This window comes from Bison bison, unplaced genomic scaffold (genome assembly GCF_000754665.1).
Source record: "Bison bison bison isolate TAMUID 2011002044 unplaced genomic scaffold, Bison_UMD1.0 scf7180017864363, whole genome shotgun sequence".
NCBI classification, from domain to species: domain Eukaryota; kingdom Metazoa; phylum Chordata; class Mammalia; order Artiodactyla; family Bovidae; genus Bison; species Bison bison.
In genome coordinates, this window is record NW_011494935.1 from 4567715 (window position 1) to 4575642 (window position 7928).

The following is a 7928-nucleotide window of genomic DNA, read 5'->3' on the forward strand; positions in this document are numbered from 1 at the left end:
TGTAGATTTATAGTAAATTTTAGAGTCAGAGATTAGTTTCTTTCTGGTTTGATAGATTCTTATTAAGTATCTACCATGGGTACACAATGATGAACAAAACACAAACACAAAAACCAAATTTATTCTTCATGGGGTGAGGAGAATATTAATCAAATAATCAAACAAATAAAAATTGACAAACTTCAATCAGTGTGGTTTAAGAGAAATTATAGGGATTTAGAAAGAGATGAAATTGGAAATAGCCTGTTTGAGGAAGTAAAAGGAGAACAATGTGGTTTATACATGAGAAACAAAAGGTGGAGAAGTGCTTGAGAAGGTTGAGGAGGAAGGCAGAGCCCAGACCCTATGAAGTTTTCTATGTCACATTAAGTTTCTGAGTATTTCCCTAGAGCAATGGGAAATCATGCTGGGGTTCTAAACAGGGTAAGTGGCATGATCAAATTTCTCTTTTTTGAACAATCAAACCAACTGACGTGAGAGAATATATAGAAATAGGCAGGACAGAGGACTCCCCTGGTGGTGCACTGGATAGGAATCTGCCTGTCAATATGCAAAGGACATGGATTCAATCCATGGTCTGGGAAGATTCCACATGCCAAGGAGCAACTAAGAGCAACTAAGCCCATGCACCACAACTATTGAGCTCAGGCTCTAGAGCCCGTGAGCCACAGCTACTGAGCCTGCATGTCTAGAGCCCGTGTTCCCCAACAAGAGAAGCCACCACAATGAGAATTCCACAACTACTGTAGCTAATGAGTAGTTCCTGCTTGCTGCATTTAGAGAAAGCCCCCATAAAGCAATGAAATCCCAACAAAGGCAAAAATAAATAAATATATTTTTTTAATTGCAACAACATAAATGGACCTAGAGAGTGTCATACTGAGTGAAGTAAGTCAGACAGAGAAGGAGGAATATTGTACCCCTTATATATGGAATCTAAAAATAAATGATACAAATGAACTTACTTACAAAACAGAAACAGACTCAAAGACTTAGAGATTGAGCTTATGGTTGCCAGGGGGAAGGATAAGGGAAAGGGATAGTTAGGGAGTTTGGGATGGACATGTACCACTGATGTATTTTAAATGGATAACTAACAAGGGCCTACTGTATCGCACATGGAAATCTGCTCAATGTTACGTGGCTTCCTGGATGGGTGGGGAGTTGTGGGAGAATGGATACATGTATATGATGTATATGTATGGCTGAATCCCCTCCCTGTTCACCTGAAACTATCACAACATTGTTAATTGGCTATATCCCAATACAAAATTAAAAATTAAAAAAATATATAATAAATAAACAAACCCTTTATTTATAAAAATAATAAATAAACCCCTTATTTATTAAAAAAAGAGAGTCTAAAAGAATATCTTGCAATATTTCAAATAAAATTTCATTGTAGCTTTATGGCTCAGATTGTTACTCAAAGGGATCTACAAGACCAAGTACTCAACCCTGCTATTTTACAGGTGAGGCAATTAAGGTTCAGAGAAGTTACTAATCGTGCCTAAATTCTACCATTTCTTCAAAGGCTTCCTCTTTCTGTTTTCTTCACCTCTCTCCTTCTCCACTTCTTCTCTTCTTCCTCCTCACCCTCACCTTCCTCTCCTTGTTCCTCCTCCCTGAGGCCCTTTTTGCTATACACTTAGGGACCAATCCTTCCTCCTAACTACCACTTAAAGTCATGCTGGATGCCCCTTGCAAAGGCATTTTGTTCTGTCATTTTAGTGGGCTAATGTCCCTGCAAATAGATGACAAGACTTTCATAACCAGAAGCCAAGGCATACACAGGCTTCCTAGCCTGCCGAGCATGTTGGGTTTTATAAGGGTAATCCTTCCAATTAAATCCTTTTGCAGGATAACACATGAAATGGACAGAAACTTATCAAAAGGTAGACAACTCAGGAATTCACTTCTAGAAAAAATCTGTGAAATGAGAGAAGGTGAGGTATATTCTGGATTCTAATTGCAAAGGCCAACCCTCTGCCATTACCAAGAGGTGCGAGAACAGAGGCCTGGATTCTCATCTCCCCTCTGCTGTTAATGGGCTTGGGCAAGTATCTTTGTTACTGAATCTAGGATGCTCTTTTAGCAGGGACAATCCATCGCCAAAGGGGTAGATTTAAGTCTTCATTTATTTTAGGACATTAAAGAAGTCTAAAGAAGGCAAGCAAAGCACAATCCAGAACTGACTCATAAGTGACCTTGTGACCTAAGCAAGTATTCTTTGTTACTTTCTATTACAAAAGCCTGTAAATATCTTGTAAATCATAAACCTCAACATGTAACTGATTTGTTTATTGTTTCCTCTTTCACTGTCTATTTTCTCACTGGATTGTAAACTCCTTGAGGGCAAGGACTTTGTCTTTCATGTGTTATGTTATGCCCCTTGATATAGTACAGGGAATGGTCTCTAGCTCATACTCTGTTGCCATTTGTTAAATGCACGTGTGAATGAAACGGTTACATTTTTCCAACATACCTATTTCAGTCCAGTCTCAACACATGACCCTAACCACCCAAACCTCATAAGAATGAGGTGAAGCAATGTTGTCAAAGCATTTTCAGAAGGAGTCAGAAATCTTTGCTACTAATTCAGAAATATTTATCTCTCAGTGTCTCTTGCTAATTTTCTATTTTGCCCCGATTTTTAGAGCATACTGACAAACACTGAAGCATTGGGCTTGTCCAGAAATCTTGATGCCTAGATCATAGCATGGATCTTTCTTCATGATTAGCTTGAACATGCCATCTGAATACCAAAATTGTATAGATTATACATATCAGCCAAGGGTAAATTTGAAAGCATTCTAAAATAATAATGGACTGCAGACTCTCCCAGATATCTCTGACAAGTCTAATAGATAAGACAAGACAGAGGACTGAAACATAAATTAGAGCAATGCCTTGGTCCTGAAGAATAAAGAGAGAATTTTCACCGAGGTAGATTTGTTCCACTTTAAAAGGGAGCCCATTATAACACCTCAATTCTGATAGATCCTTATCTTTTTGTTATTTAAAACTCTCCAAAAGCTTTCTTTTCCCTGGCCTCTGTTCTAAATTGTGGTGGAACCAGACATTCTCTGATTATACTAACATTTCTATGAACTTTCTGTTCAAGTCAAAGAGTCAAGAGGTCTTGATTGTCCCAACCTCTCCTGCATAATATGTTAAAGGAGCCAGTTTACTCCCCCTCATCACTAGCCTGTGAGCTCCATAAAGGCAGGCATCAGCCTTTTTTTGTTCTTCACTAATGTATTCCTGCCACCTATTATAGTGACTGACACATAGGAAGAAATCAGTAAATATTTGTTGAATTGTTGAAATATCTGATTGCACAGATCTCTTAGTCCCCATAGCAAGTACACATAAAAATCAATTAATCGAGCCACAGGACATTACCATTGGAAAGAATTTCTTGAAATTTTCTAGTTGAACTCCTTAACTATATACTACACAGGAAGAAACTGATGTATAGCGAACTAAACATCTAGAACAATTGTCTCATATCCAGGAAGTGATTGATTTGGTCTGCAGTGCTGGTTTTCTGTTCAAAAATACCAAAACTTAAGAGAACATATTTGACAAAACAATTAGAGTAAATATAATAGGATCTTTTTTCAGTAATTATCCAGCCCTGCAAGTTCTTACAGTTTTTCTGGGTCCTTGAGATTTAGAATAATTCTCATGAAGAGATGTGCCAGTCAACGGAGATCACTGGTGTTTTAGAATGTCATATGATGGGAGGCTTGATTTGTTTCTTTGAGTCAGCAAAAGCTGCCTCTGATGGGAGATGCAGCCAGGCTTTCTGAGTTAACAGATTTAATTACTGCTAATATTTATCTTGTACTTACATCATGCCAGACACTTTTCAAAGTGCTCTATGTGAATTAATTCATGGACTTCTCATGGACACCTTGTAGGGTAGGTTCTATTATTATCATTTTCATTTTATAGGTAAAGAAATTGAGGCACAGAGAAGTTAAGTAACTTCCTCAAGGTCAGACAGTGAGTGAGTGAAAGAAGACATTAAACCAGGAAAAGTGTTTAAAGATGACAGGAAAAACAAGGTATTTATTTTCCATGGAGGGTATATCTGGCTTCCCCATTCACTTGCAAAAGTGAGTCAACTTTCTCAAGATACACCTTTAAACTGTTGTTACCTTTAAACTATTGAGTTACATAAGCCCATAAATTCTCTACTGTAAGGAAGTCTGTTGGAGCTGGGTTTTCTACTACTTGCCACCTAACTGTTCCTAGCTGACAAGAGTTTGCATGTCAAATAAATGAGTCAATGTGTACATACAGCTATGCCTAATACCTGGTACTTATCAAGTGTTCAATAACTTGTATCCAACATTATTCTAATCAGAAGTTTCTCTCTATGGTTTTCAGCACCTTCTGCCTTCACTCCCATCCCTAAGACTGTTTCTCAGGTTCTTAAAGCCATCTTGAAATATTTAAGCCCATCTCCAGATCCCTGATCACCTGTCTCCAGCCAGTCCAGGTGAGAAGCTTAGGCCCTTGCTGCAACTCTGTGCTCACTGAACACCTTCTTCCTTTGTTAGCACATGACAAGGTAATTGATCCTCTGTCTCTTGCTCCTTGAGGCAGGGACTAATTCCTACGGCTGCATTCCCTTACAGCCTGACAGATAGTAGGTGCTCAGTAAATGCACACATGATCAAATGAGGCTTTACTAGGCAAGCTCATTTTAGAAGTTATGTCCCTGGCACACAGACAGGAAGAATATCAGGAAATCTCCCTGCTGTATCAGAGTCACATTAATAATTCATGACCAGAAAACAGAGGAAAAATAAAGCAGAGAAAGCTTTCCTAGCTACATACTCCTGAAAAGCAGCAGGCAGTAGTTGCCAGGAACTACTTATCAATGTATAGTTTATTAGAGCTTTTGATAATGGTTTATAAATAACCTTGACTTTTTTCAGAGAAGTATTTTCTCATCCCTCCATCCTCATGTTCCATATTTAAAACTCATTTCTCAAATATTGGCACGCTGCAACATGAACCAGGGGCTCTAAACTCAACCATGAAGATTTTCTTCCCTAGTTTTTGCCAGCCATCAGGCGGAAATTGTAGTTTAAGGATGGGGTGAGGGAAGGGAGCTCATTGCCTTGGCTGCCTCAGTGGAGAAAACTTTTAGTCAATTTTTTTTCCTTTTAAGTCCTCAAGTTGAAAGTAATTTCCACATTTTATGAAAGGCCTGGAGATAAGATTTAAGAGAGGTGACTGTGAGGGGGAGTTTCTAAGGAGACTGATTAGGGCTCTTGTCCTGCTTAAGAGGAAAAAAAAGAGCAGAGAGGTGTTTGATGCAGAACTTGAGCAGAGCCTCCCCAGGATGGAAAATACTTCTATCTGTCTACTCTGGCTCTTGGGGTCAACTTCAAAACTTTGCTTCTTGACAAACAAGGTTGAGTAAAGGCAGCTCTTCTCCCCCATGTCCTGTGGCAAAGTTGGACAGCCTGGAGCAGCCTTTTTGTTTTTTACTTAAAAATATATTCTCTACAGAGCTAGGGTTCAGGAATAAGAAGCAAGGCACTTTGCAAATCTAAGGTGCATGAGACGGTCATCTAATAGAAGCATTGTAGTCCCAGCTGATACTCTTTAGGTATGATCCTCTAAGCCAACACTCTTCACCACTATATGCAATCTCTAGTCTTGGTAAGGCAGCATTTGTTTGTTGTTTGTTTGTTGTGGTCCTTTTGTTTTTTAATATTATGCTCTTTCTCTGTCTTCTCCAGTGCACAGACATAAGACTGTCTACCTCAGTGCCAGCCAGGGCAAATGCCCTCCTGTCCTCAAGGAGCAGGGAGCCATAGAGGGCAACAATAAGGAGTTTCAACTACAGTGTCATCATCTAGACTAGGGTTTGGGCTCTGGTTCTGTCTCTTGAGGGCTTCCCTGGTGGCTCAGAGGGTAAAGTGTCTGCCTGCACTGAGGGAGACCTGGGTTCGATCCCTGGTTCGGGAAGATCCCCTGGAGAAGGAAATGGCAACCCACTCCAGTATTCTTGCCTGGAGAATCCCATGAACAGAAGAGCCTGGTAGGCTACAGTCCATGGGGTCGCAAAGAGTCAGACATGACTGAGCGACTTCACTTTCTTTCTTTTCTTTTCTTTCTTTCTGTCTCTTAATAGCTATGTGGCCATGGACAAGTGACACAGTAATATCCACCCCATAGTTTTAATATGAACATCAGATATATATTGGTTTATATATAATACTGTATATAAAATTGTACATTTTATATATGATAATATATAAAATAAGCAGTCTCTGATGCAGTGTTGCTCACAAGTAAATGGTGGTCCTAATGATGATTTCCATCAAAGTTTAGATTGCATTCTTTCTAGAAAAAAATCATTACATTGGTCCTTGGGCACTGTAATATCGCCATCCTTTATTTTCCAATTACCTTCTGTTCAATAGTAATTTATACCTAAGGACAGTCTCTTTTTCCTTGTGGAGACAGAAAATTGTACCTGTATGTGGTAGGGGAAGTGAAGAGTGGTTCTTAGGAGAGGCAATAAATCCTTTAGAAAGAATGTGAAAGAGAAAAAAGTTAAAGGGTGAGCACCAATCCCTTTTGCTCAGCTGCTATGTATATTGGCTACTAATGGTTCACAGTGGCATACTCTTCTGTGACAATTTGCCCTGGATCAGTGGAAGTTCCTGAGAAATGTTTGTGGGAAAGAAGCTAGAGTTAGAACCATACACATAACCATGGACTGGTTCCAAATTGGGAAAGGAGTATGTCAAGGTTGTATACTGTCACATTGCTTACTTCTACGCAGAGTACATCATGAAAAATGCCAGAATGGAAGAATCACAAGCTGGAATCAAGATTTCTGGGATACATATCAATCACCTCCTATATGCAGATAATACCACTCTAATGGCTGAAAGCAAAGAGGAGCTAAAGAGCCTACTGATAAGGTTGAAAGAGGAGAGTGAAAAAGCTGGCTTGAAACATTTAAAAATACTAAGACCATGGCATCTGTTCCCATCATTTCATGGCAAATAGAAGGGGAAAAAGTGGAAGAAGTGGCAGATTTTATTTTCCTGGGCTCCAAAGTCACTGCAGATGGTGATTGCAACCATGAAATTAAAAGATGCTTGCTCCTTGGAAAGAAAACTATGACAAACCTAGATAGCACATTAAAAAGCAGAGACATTACTTTGCCAACAAAGATCCATATAGTCAAAGCTATGTTTTTTCCAGTAGTCATGTACAGATGTCAGAGTTGGATTACAAAGAAGGCTGAGAGCTGAAGAATTGATGCTTTTAAACTGTGATGCAGGAGAAGACTCTTAAAAGTCCCTTGGACAGCAAGAAGATCGAACCAGTCAGTCCTAAAGGAAATCAACCCTGAATATTCATTGGAAGGACCAAAGCTAAAGCTGAAGCTCCAATACTTTGGCCACCTGATGCAAAAAGCCAACTCATTGGAAAAGACCACTGTGAACCATTAGTAGATTGAAGGAAAGATTGAAGGCATGAGGAGAAGGGAGCAACAGAGAATGAGATGGTTGATGGCATCACTGACTCAACTGACATAAATATGAGCAAACTCTGAGAGATAGTAGAGGACAGTGGAGCCAGGCATGCTGCAGTCCATGGGGTCACAAAGAGTCAGACATGGCTAAGAGATTAAGCAACAACAAGAGGAAGCCACCCTGCTCAGAGATGCCTGGGAGGATACACCACCCCCCATTTCCCAACCACCCTGCTGCTCTCAGTTAATGACTGAGTGATAGGAATGAAAGCCTGCTATCTTGCCCCAGGGTGGGACATTTTGATTCTACCATTTCTGCTATAGAGCCCCCAGTGGGCTCAGGCTGAGTATGCATAGGGTCTTCCCTTATCTGTCTCCTCACTCCCAAACTGATTTCACTTGAGAGCCC